Consider the following 13,060-nt stretch of genomic DNA (forward strand, 5'->3'; position numbering starts at 1 on the left):
ATATTCTGCAGGCAGACATGGTCTTACTTGAATAGTCTTCTGTCTCATACAAATTATTTATATTTAGTAATCTTACGGGATTCCTCAATAAGAAAATTTCACTGCCCTGTTGGCCGCATGTAGTTTTGCATGTCACTGAATTGATTGTCTCTTGAGATGAGCAGATTTCCACATTATCTCGACTCTCTTAAACATGAACAGTTCACTATATTATTCTCTCACTCCCTCTCTTTCTCTGTCTCAGTCCCTGCCCCCTTCTGTCTCATTAAATGCTTCATTTTAAGTTTCCCCTTACATATAAGCAGTAAATTTTTTTTGTTTCCTGTTACCTTTTTTAAGAGAGAAAGAGTAGGGGAAGGGGACAGAAAGTGACAGAGAGAGAGAGAAGGAATCTTAAGCAGGCTCCATGCTCAGTCTGACATGGAGCTCTATCCCACAATCCTGGGATCATGACTTGAGCTGGAATCAAGAGTCAGACACTAAATGGACTGAGCCACCCAGGTGCCCCTAGCAGTAAATGTTCTAATCAGTGGTGGTGGTTACTCAAATCTACACATGTGATAAAATTGCATAGAACTATACGCAATGCACATACACCTACACATAGATATATATGTGTGAAGCTGGTGACATTTTAATAAAGTCTATAAATAGTGCTAACCACAATTTCTGGATCTGTTATTCTGAAATTATATGAAATGTTACCAGTGGGGAACATGGAATGAAGAATACACAGGACCTTTCTGTACCATTTTTGCAACTTCCTGTAAATCTCTAATTATTTTAAAGTAGGAATAATTTGTTCCTAGGTGGCACCTAGGTGGCTCAGTCGGTTGAGCATCCGACTTCAGCTCAGGTCATTATTCAGTGCTCTTTGAGTTCAAGCTCCACATTGGGCTCTGTGCTAACAGCTCAGAGCCTGCAGTCTGCTTAGGATTCTGTGTCTCCCTCTCTCTCTGCCCCTTCCCCGCTCATGCTCTGTCTCTCTCTCCTTCAAAAAATAAAATAAACATTAAAAAAATTTTTAATGCTTTAAAGTAGAAATAATTTGTTATTACAAGGTGCTTGCACTACCTGTGAAACAAAATAGTGTTATTTGAAAGTAGGCTTGGATTAATTATAAATGTATATTGCAACTTCTAGGGCAACCACTTAAAAAAGGAAATAAAGAGTATAATTGATATGCTAAGAAAGGAGAGTGTATTAGTCACAGCTCCAGAGAAACAGAACCAGTAAGATTGTGTGTGTGTGTGTGTGTGTGTGTGTGCGCGCGCGCACGTGTGTGTGTAAGAGATCTTTTATAGGAGTTACTTGTGCAATTATGGAGACCAAGAAATCCCATGATCTGCCATCTGCAAGCTGGAGAACCAGAAAAACTGGTGTAATTCAGTTCAAGTCTGAATGTCTGAGAACCAAATGAGCTGATGGTGTAAGTCAACATTCAAGACCAAATGCCCAAAGGACTTCAAGCTGTATTACAAAACTGTAATCATCAAGACAGTAAGCTACTGGCACAAGAACAGACACTCAGATCAATGGAACAGAATAGAGAACCCAGAAATGGACCCACAAACGTATGGCCAACTAATCTTTGACAAAGCAGGAAAGAATATCCAATGGAATAAAGACAGTCTCTTCAGCAAGTGGTGCTGAGAAACCTGGACAGTGACATGCAGAAAAATGAACCTGGACCACTTTCTTACCCATACACAAAAATAAACTCAAAAGGGATGAAAGACCTCAATGTAAGATGGGAAGCCATCAAAATCCTTGAGGAGAAAGCAGGCAAAAACCTCTTTGACCTTGGCCACAGCAACTTCTTACTCAACATGTCTCCAGAGGCAAGGGAAACAAAAGCAAAAATGAACCATTGGGACCTCATCAAGATAAATAGCTTCTGCACAGCAAAGGAAATGATCAGCAAAATGAAAAGGCAACTGACAGAATGGGAGAAAATATTTGCAAATAACATATCAGATAAAGGGTTAGGATCCCTTTATAAAGAACTATAAAGAACTTCTCAAATTCAACACCCCAAAAAACAAATAATCCAGTGAAGAAATGGGCAAAAGACATGAACAGACACTTCTCCAAAGAAGACATCCAGATGACCAACCGACACATGAAAAAATGCTCAACACCACTCATCATCAGGGAAATACAAATCAAAACCACAATGAGATACCACCTCACACCTGTCAAAATGGCTAATGTTAACAACTCAGGCAACAACAGATGTTGGCAAGGATGTGGAGAAAGAGGATCTCTTTTGCACTGTTGGTGGGAATGCAAACTGGTGCAGCCACTCTGGAAAACAGTATGGAGGTTCCTCAAAAAAATTAAAAATAGAACCATCCTATGACCCAGCAATTGCACTACTAGGTATTTATCCAAAGGATACAGGTATGCTGTTTCAAAGGGGCGCATGCACCCCCATGTTTATAGCAGCACTATCAACAATAGCCAAAGTATGGAAAGAGCCCAAATGTCCATCTATGGATGAATGGATAAAGAAAATGTGGTATATATATATATATATATATATATACAATGGAGTATTACTTGGCTCTCAAAAAGAGTGAAATCTTGCCATTTGCAACTACGTGGATGGAACTAGAGGGTATAATGTGAAGCAAAATTGGTCAGTCAGAGAAAGACAAATATCATATGACTTCACTCATATGAGGACTTTAAGATACAAAACAGATGAATATAAGGGAAGGGAAGCAAAAATAATATAAAAACAGGGAGGGGGACAAAACATAAGAGACTCCTAAATATGGGAAACAAACAAGGTTACTGGAGGGGTTGTGGGAGGGAGGATAGGCTAAATGGGTAAGGGGCATTAAGGAATCTACTCCTGACATCATTGTTGCACTATATGCTAACTAACTTGTATGTGAATTAAAATAAATTAATTAAAATAAAATTTTTTTAAATAATAAAAAAGGGACAATACATAAGAGACTCTTATGTATGCAGAACAAACAGAGGGTTACTAGAAGGGTTGTGGGAGGGGGGATGGGCTAAATGGGTAAGGGGCATTAAGGAATCTACTCCTGAAATCATTGTTGCACTATATACTAACTAATTTGGATGTAAATTTAAAAAATAAAATGAAAAAAAGTGAAAAATAAATAAAAAGATTAAATAATATAAAAATAAGAATAAAAAAAAAGACCAAATGCCCAAGAGCCAGGAGCACTGATGTCCAAGGGCAAGAAAAGATGGATGTCCCAGCTCAAGCAGAGAACAAATTTGTCCTTCTACTTTTTTGAAAGGATTAAATGATGCCCACTTGTAATGGTGAAAGCGATCTTTACACAGTCTACTGGTTCAAATGCTAATCTCTTCCAGAAACCTCAACAAGGTGTCAGTTCTTCCCAACTGATCTATAGGTTCAATGTAATTCCAACAAAACTTCCAGCAAGCTATTTTGTGGAAATTGACAAACTGAGTCTAAAGTTAATATGGAGAGGCAAAAGCCCAGAATAGCCAGCACAATATTGAAGACGAACAAAGCTGGAGGGCTGACACTTTTTGACTTCGAGACTTACTGAAAGCCACAGGAATCAAGATGGTGTGGTATTGGTGAAAGAACAGACAGATGAATGGAGCTGAATAGAGAGCTTATAAATAGACCTACACAAATATAGTCTACTTATCTTTAGGAAAGGAGCAAAGGCAAGATAAGGGAGCAAAAACAATCTCTTCAACAAATGGTATAGAACAACTGGACATCCATATGCAAAAAAAAACGAATCTAGATGCAGACCTTCCTTGTACCTTTCACAAAAATTAACTCAAAATGGATCATAGACCTAAATGTAAATGCAAAACTATAAATCTCCTAGAAGATAACCAAGGAGAAAATACAGATGACTTTGAGTGTGATGATGAATTTTTAGATACAATACCAAGGTATGATCCATGAAAGAAATATTTGATAAGCTGGAATTCATTAAAATTTAAAATATCTGCTCTGTAGAAGACCATGTCAAGAGAATGAAAAGACATGCCACAGACAAGGAGAAAGTGTTATAAAAGACACATCTGATAAAGGACTGTTATCCAAAATATACAATGAACCTTTAAAATTCAATAGTACAGGAGCACCTGCGTGGCTCAGTTGGTTAAGTATCCAACTCTTGGTTACGGCTCAGGTCATGATCTCACAGTCGTGAGTTCGAGCCCTGAATCAGGCTCAGTGCTGACAGCTCTGAGCCTGCTTGGGATTCTGCCTCTCTCTCTCTCTCTCTCTCTCTCTCTCTCTCCCTCTTTCTCTAACTCTATAAAATAAATAAATAAACAAACAAACAAAACAAAATTACAACAATACAAAAACAACCCAATTTAAAAATAGGCAAAAGATCTGAACTGATGTATATCAAGAAGATATATAGATGACAAGCGTAAGAAAAGATGTTCAACATCATATGCCATTAGAGAATTGTGAATTAAAACAGCAATGAGATACGACTACATACCTATTAGAATGACCAAAATCTAAAGCACAGGCAATACCAGGTGCAGACAAGGATGTGGAGCAAAAGGAACACTCACTCATTCATTACTAGGGGGAATGCAAAATGGTTCAGCCATTTTGGAAGACAGTTTGGCAGTTTCTTTCAAAACCTAACGTACACTTACCATATGGTCCAGCTATCATGCTCCTTGGTATTTACTCAAATGAACTGAAAATGCATGTCTGTACAAAATCTTTCACAGCTTTATTCATAATTGCCAAAACTCAGAAGCAATCAAGAGGTCCTTCAGTAGGTGAATGGATGAACTATGGTATATCCAGAGTATGGAATATTATTCAGTACTAAAAAAAAGTGAGCTATCAAGCCCTGAACAGACAGGGAGCAAACTTAAATGCATATAATTAAGTGAAAGAAGCCAATCTGAAAGGGTTACATACTGTATAATTCCAACTATATGACATTCGGAAAAGGCAAAACTATAAGTAAAAATATCATCGGTTGTCTGGGTTTGAGGGTGTGGGGTTAGGTAAAAACAGGCAGAACACAGAATTTTTAGAGCAGTAAAAATACTCTGTATGATATCATAATCATAGATATATTCTGTTATACATTTGTCACAGCGCATCGAATGTACAATGGCAAAAGTAAACCCTACTGCAAACTATGGACTTTGGGTGATAATGATGTGCTAGTAGGTTCATTGATTGTAACAAATGTACCTACTGCTGCAGGATGTTGATAGTGGGGGATGTTGTACATGTGTGAAACAAAGCATGGATGGAAACTCTCTATACCTCCTGCTCAATCTTGTTGTCAGCCTAAAACTATCCTTAAAAAAATAAAACTTACTAATTTTTTAAAATTGTGAATTTCACCTCATTGAAAAAAAAGGTAAGTTTGGATTTGTCCCCCAAGTTACTGTTTGCCAACCCCTGACACAGATTCTTTGGGGATAGGGGCTGTTGTCTCTCCAATGCCTGGTATCTGTTGTCATATAGCAAGCATATAAGTGGTATTTGTTTAGTTCAAGTCTTTGTGACCAGCTCCAACAGCCTTACCATTTTTTAGCCTTCTGTTCTTAATCTGTTATAAACTACACAAGACCTTTTGTCATTTCAACTGTTTTGGCTACTCCAGGCAATTCACAATTCTATATAAATTTAAGGATCAGCTTTCCATTTCCGTAAAACAAGCCATTTTGAGACTAGGGAATGCATTAAATGTTAGATCATGCTGGGTAGTATTGTCATCTTAACAATATTAAGTCTTCCCATCAATAAACATGGAATATCTTTCCATTTTGTCATCTTTAATTCCTTTCAGCAATATTTATAGTTTTCTGCCTTTTACCTCTTTGGGTAAATTTATTCCTAGTTATTTTATTCTTTTTGATGCTATTGCAAATTGAATTTTTTCCTTAATTTCCTTTTTGTATTATTCATTGTTGGTATGTAGAAACACACTGATTTTTGCATGTGGATTTTGTATTTTTAAATTTTGCTGTATTTATTAGCACTAATAGTGTCTTGTGGATTCTTGGAGAAATGGATCATATCATCTGTGAATAGAAAGTTTTACTTCTTCCTTTTCAATTTGGATGGCTCTTATTTGTTTTTCCTGTTTAACTGCTCTAGCAATTGCAGTACAAAATTGAATAGCTATAGTGAAAGCAGGCTTTCTTGTCTTGGTCCTAAGGTTAGAGGGAAAGCTTTCAGTATTTCAGCATTGATTATGGTGTTAGCTATGGATGTTTCATAAATGCCCTTTGTCATGTTGAGGAAGTTTCCTTTAAAAAAAATGTTTTTAATGTTTATTTTTGAGGGAGAGAGAGCCCACACGTGAGTGGGGGAAGGGCAGAGAGAGGGAGACAGAGGGTCCAAAGCAGGTTCCACGTTGACAGCAGAGACCCCGATGTGGGATTCAAACTCATGGAACTGCGAAATCATGACCTGAGTCAAAATCGGACATTTAACTGACTGAGCCACCCAGGCGCCCTGAGGAAGTTTCCTTTTAATCCAAGTTTTCTGAGTGTTTTTATCATGAAATGATGTTGAATTTGTTAAATGCTTTTTCTGCATCAACTAAGATGATCATGGGTTTTTTTTTTTTTCCCTATCAGTTTATTAATGCAGTGTGTTACATTGATTGGCTTTGTTATGTTAAACCTTCTTGGGATAAACCTCACTTGATTATGGGGTATAATCTTCATAATATGCTGTTGGATTTGGTTTCCTAGTATTTTGTTAAGGATTTTTGCATCAGTATTCATAAAAAATATTTGCCTATCGTTTCTTTTCTTATGGTTTCTTTCTCTGGCTTTGTTCAATGTACTATTGGCCTTATAAAATAAGTTAGGAAGGATTCCCTTCTTTTCCTTTTTTGGGAAGAGTTTCAGAAGGATTGGTGTTAATTCTTCCTTAAAATTTTAGTAGAATTTTCCCTATTAAAATTGCAAAGCCATTTTTCACAGAAATAGAACAAACAATCCTAAAATTTGTATAAAACCACAAAAGACCCTGAATAGCTGAAGGCCTTTTGAGAAAAAGAGCAAAGCTGTAGGCATCATGCTTCCTGATTTCAAACTATATTACAAAGCCATTTTAAACAAACCAGTATGGTATGGCATAAAAACAGACACATAGACCAATAGAACAGAATAGAGTCCCCAGAAAAAAACTCACACATATATAATCAATTAATTTATGACAAAAGAGCCAAGAATATGCAAAAGGAAAAGAACAATGTCTTCAATTAATGTCAGGAAAATTGGACAGCTACATGCAAAAGAACAAAACTAACCACTATCTCACTCCATATGCAAAAATTAACTCAAAATGGATGAAATACTTGAATGTAAGACCTCAAACCATAAAATTCCAAGAAGAAAACAGGCAGTAAGCTCCTTGACATAGGCCTTGGCAATGGGTTTTTGGATTTGACACCAGAAGCAAAGGCAACAAAAGCAGAAATAAACAAATGAGACTACATCAAACTAAAATTGTTTTGCACAGCAAAGTAAACCATGAACAAATGAAAGGTAACATACCAAATGGGAGAGAACGTTTGCAAATCATGTTACCTGAAAAGGAGACAATATCCAAAATATATAAAGAACTCCTATAACTCAACCACAACAAAACAAAACCAAACAAATATCCAACTAAAAATAGGCAGAGGATCTGAATAGATATTTCCAGAGAAGACATACAGGTGTCCAACAGGTACAGATGAAAGGTGAAAAGATGCTCAACATCTTTCAACGTACGGGTGAACAGATGCTCAACATCACTAATCATCAGGGAAATACCAATCAAACCACAATGAGGTATCACCTTACACCTATTAGAATGGCTGTTGTCAAAAAGGCAAAAAATAATAAATGTTGACAAGGATGTGGAGAAAAGGAAACCCTTGTGCATTGTTGGTTGTATGTAAGTCAGTGTAGCCAATATGGAAAACAGCATGGAGTTTCCTCAAAAAATTAATAATGGAACTACCATATGAGCCAGCAATTCCACTTCTGAGTATTTATACAAAGGAAGCAAAAACACTAACTTGAAAAGATATATGCATTCCCATGTTCATTTCAGCATGATTTATAATAGCCTAGACTTTGAAGAAACCTAAGTGTCTATTGATGGATAAATGGATCAAGAAAATGTGATATACACATAGAATGGAATATTATTTGGCCATAAGAAGAATAAAATCTTACCACTTGTGACAACATGAATGGAACTTACAGGCAATATGCTAAGTGAAATGAGACAGAAAAAAAAATAGCATGTGATCTTACTTACAAAGGCTTGTGTAACCCCACCAGGTCCTACCAACCTCAAACCCTTCTCTCCATAGGAGCCACAGACCAGCCTGAGGACCAGTTAGGGACAGCAGACACCACTGATACTCTGAACCATCCCCAGCACAAACCCCAAACTAGAGTCCATAAAGGAACAGTGATGGGTACTGGGCCTGGGAGAGTGGGGCATGGTGCCTATACTACCTTGGTCTTGGCTCTGCACTCAGAAAGGTAACTCATCATCCGTACTCAGGCTGAGGAAGCACAGAAACTTGGATGTTTAGACAGCAAAACTGATGACCATGCTTCTCCTTTGTACCAAAGGCACTTTTGCTGAATTCAAAGCATCTTAGGTAAAACTACCTATTGTCTGTCAGAGGCTTCCTTTTAAAAAATTAAAAAGCAAAATAAAGAAATGAATAAACAAAAAGCAGAAACAAACCCATAAACACAGAGAACAAACTGATGGTTGCCAGAGGAGGGGGAGGGGATGGGCAAAATGGGTGAAGGAGAGTGGGAGATTCAGGCTTCCAGTTATGGAGTGAATAAGTCACAGGGATAAAAGGCACAGGTTAGTCAATGATATTGTAATAGTGACAGGTGGTAGCTACACTTGTGAGCACAGCATAAGGGATAGATTTGTCCAATCACTGTGTTGGACACCTGAAACTAATACAATATTGTGTGTTAACTATACGTCAATTAAAACATTTTAAGGCTTGGGGCACCTGGGTGGCTTAGTCGGTTGAGCGTCAGACTTCAGCTCAGGTCATGATCTTATGGTTCGAGTCCCATGTCAGGCTCTGTGCTGACAGCTCAGAACCTGGAGCCTGCTTTGGCTTCTGTGTCTCCCTCTCTCTCTTCCCCTGCTTGCGCTTTCTCTCTCTCACTCTCAAAAATAAAACATAAAAAAAATTATAAAACATTTTAAGGCTTTTATTATGTAGTAAATGTTGCATCTTCTATTGAAGGCATCCATGAATAGGTCAGCGCTGCCCTCTACTGGATGATCTGTGTTCGTTACTCAATAATTGTGCACAAAATGACTTAAATAGGATTTTTGATATTTTTTTCTGAATTTCGATGAAAAAATGAATGGAAACTAGGATATTCTTCCATGCCTATTAAAATGGTTAGATAAAAAGTTCCTCAAAAAAAGTCTTCTTTTTCTACTTTTGAGAATTATACGTTTAAAAAATGAATTCAAATACATTAACAACAAAGAAAGAAAAAGCCAGAGAGACAGAAAGATCGAGGGGAGATGGAGAGGGAGAGGCAGAAAATAAATTCTCATCAGAATAAATGGGTAAATTTCTTACTTTGGCAACCCCCAAAATAAACTCGAGGAAATGCTTTCTTTGTGACATCACCAGCTGCAGTTCTTCTAATGTGTATGCTAATTCTAGCTCAGGGGATAAACTTTTTATCTTCTTCAGACAAAATTTAAGCTGAGTTAGTTTACTCAACTATAATGATCAGTACTCCCACTGTGAAAATGTAGGTTCCTTTCAGAGAAGATTAAATTGTGGTTGGTTGCAAGTCAGCCAGCAAGCTGTTATACCTGTCATAGTAATAGCATTAAAACTGACTGAAATCCAGCCCAAATTTTGACTTATAAGGCAAGAAAAAATAAACGGTAATTAAAAGATATTACTACTTGAGGGGCACCTGGGTGGCTCAGTCGGTTAAGCATCCAAGTCTTGATTTCGGGTCAGGTCATGATCTCACAGTTCATAAGTTCGAGCCCCGCATTTAATTCTGTGCTGACAGCAGTGAGCCTGCTTGGGATTCTCTGTCTCCCTCTCTCTCTGCCTTTGTCAGCTCACACACACACACACACACACACTCTCTCTCAGAAATAAATAAACATTAAAAATATATATATATTACTACTTGAGTAGCACTTACAAAGCAAAAAAAATAAAAATAAAAAGTAAAGAAAAAGGAAAAAAAAGGAATACCTATGCCATAAATTACTGTGACAAGAACACCTAGATGCGGTCTTAATAAAACATATGCCAATGCAGAATGAGCTATCATTTCTGGGTTAAAGATTCCCAACCCAAACTCTCCAATCCCAACCTCCACCATCTCTCCCAGAGACCCTGAAAAGAACACGGGCTTTGGCAGAGACAACCTGGATTCAAGTTTCAAGTTCCAGCTCTGCCGTTCCAACTCAAGGCCTTGCTCTCCTTACCTGTAAGGTCGAGACAATAACGTGTAACTCACAGAGTCTGACAAAAACGGAATGAAATGAAGCATGCAAATCACTTACCACAGTATCTGGCACACATTAGGTTTCAATAAAAACATTCTTTTCCTTCCAAACTCCTATATCCACCCAGTTACGAGACGACTCCAGGTGACACACAGGCCATCATTTCCAAGCAACATGTCTAAAACTCTTCTCCCTCTCTCTTTTCTTTCCTAAGTATGGCCACCATTATTCACCTCGTTATCCAAGTCAGACACTTGAACGTTACCCTGAATGCCCTTCTCCTTCACATGTGCTTTAAAAATTCCTTTTCTGCCTGCGAGACTCAGTTCAGATGTCACTTCTCCTGAGAAAAGCCTGGATTTCTCTGCTCCTCTCAGGCTGAGTTAAGTTCTTGATCTTGTCCCATGTTTCCAAACTCCCCATATGTACATCTAGTAAAGAACTAGTTACCCCACATTGTGGTGACTCATTTCTCTTCCCCACTGGGCTATGGGTACTTTTAGAGCAGAGACTGTGTCTTATTCAGAGTTTTACCCCCAAGTTCCAGCATTGCACCTGCCATAGGAACATGCTGAAAAACATCTGTGTAATAAATGTTAAAATGGATTCATGAATTAATAATATGTTGTTGGAGTTTCTAAAATGCTCATCTTACTCCTTTCTTCTATGGAACAATAGAGTTAGGAGTCAGATAGAGAATGTCATGTGGCCCGACTAGCCAAAATCAGCCTTCCTAGTCCTTCCCCTCAAATTTAGATTTCTAGACTCTGGAAGTTAGGCAAGATTTGCCGAGCAGGCACCTGCCTCATACCTATCAAACACAGAGTGAGACAAGTTTGCCTCCAGAAGCCCACCCTTGGGCCTTGACCCAGCTGTGCTTACTGAATCAGGGGCAAAGGAAAATCTGTGCTCCTTGCAGGGAGGGCAGTTCTAAAAAGGAGAATGTATGTACTTTAAGTTGTTCCCTGCACAGGGAGCTGGCTGAGGGGCAGGTGAGGCCTGAAATTCAGCTCACACTCCATTAGCCAAGTGGGGCATGCTGGTTTGAGTCTGTGTTGCGTAAGGATACTGTCTGCTTATCAAGCCCTGTAGTCACCCCCTGAGGGCTGTGTCTACCCAGAGGGGACACAAAGCTCCATTTGAAATGGCTGGTCATTTAATTTTGATGAGCTAGGAAAGGAAGGGAAGAGCTCTCCCTAAGAAAAATAAATGAGGGTTGGGGCTCCTGAGTGGCTCGGTCAGTTAAGCGTCCAACTCTTGATTTTGGCTCAGGTCATGATCTCACAGTTCATGAGATCGAGCCCCATGTCGGACTTCATGCTGACAGTGTGGAACCTGCTTGGGATTCTCTCTCTCTCTCTGTCTCTCTCTCTGTCTCTCTCTCTCTCTCTCTCCCCCTCGCTCTCTGCCCCTCCTCTGCTCACTCTCAAAATAAATAAATAAAAAATTTTTAAAAAGAAAAATAGGTGGGGAGAAGAGAGTTAGTATTAACTGAATATCTACTATGTGCCAGACACTGGAATACATGATTTGGATAAACCACTTCATGTCGTTCAAACAAATCTGTAAAAGTTGGTTATCTTCAGATGAATATACTGAGGATTAGAGCCAGGATGACCACATAAGTGATGACACTTGGATCCAAAGTCCATTATCGTACCACCGCTCCATGATACTTTGTACTCTGCCAACAGAACATCCTAGTATCAGTAACTTATTCTGTAGTATTCCCAGGAGCTAAAGAGCATGAAGTTGAACAATGCAAACAACGCAAATGTGAGCTGAGAAATGCAATCAAGCACTACCCAGTTTTCAAACAGGTACAAAAGTTCATTCCAAGACTAGGGGCGCCTGGGTGGCTCAGTTGGTTAAGGGTCCAACTTTGGCTCTGATCATAATCTCATGGTTCATGGGTTTGAGCCCCACGTTGGGCTCTGTGCTGACAGCTCAGAGCCTGGAGCCTGTTTCGGATTCTGTGTTTTCCTCTCTCTCTGCCCCTCCCCCACTCACACTTTGTCTCTCTCTCTCTGTCTCTCTCTCTCTGTCTCTCTCTGTCTCTCAAAAATAAATAAACATTAAAAATTAAAAAAAAATTCATTCCAAGACTACAACTTTGCAAATATTTTTTTTCTAAACTATAAACGAAAGTTAGGCTCTTGGGCAAGCTCACAAAATTGTTTTTCGTGGGTTTGGAAGCTTAAGCCCTGAAATAGAACAACTCTGATATTCTGTGAATATTGAGTCCCTGATGGTCCTGGCCACCATCGCAAGCTGGTAAGTTCCAAGATGGATTGACTAGCTACATATACAGGGGCTTATAAGGCAAGTAATATAAAATGAAGGATCTATATAAAAAGCCCTACAAATAAGGTTTGAAAAATCTCCATTGCAGGGTTTCTCAATCTCAGCACTATGAACACTCTCATCTAGATAATTCTTTGTTGTAGGTTACTCTCTGGCACATTGTAGGATATTTAGTAGCATGCTACCCTCAACCCACAAAATGCCTATAAAAACATCCCAGCACCAGTTTTCTGTTTACAGCCAAAGAAAATG

General features: G+C 38.5%; 1 long non-coding RNA gene across 2 annotated transcripts in view; it reads left to right on the forward strand.

The window, feature by feature from the left end:
• The window catches only part of LOC111560888, a 58,788-nt gene that overhangs the window by 4,561 nt on the left and 41,167 nt on the right, over positions 1-13,060 (forward strand). The gene's annotated exons all lie outside the window — the stretch shown is intronic.

The sequence above is a fragment of the Felis catus genome, chromosome B3 (assembly GCF_018350175.1).
Source record: "Felis catus isolate Fca126 chromosome B3, F.catus_Fca126_mat1.0, whole genome shotgun sequence".
Classification (NCBI taxonomy): Eukaryota; Metazoa; Chordata; class Mammalia; order Carnivora; family Felidae; genus Felis; species Felis catus.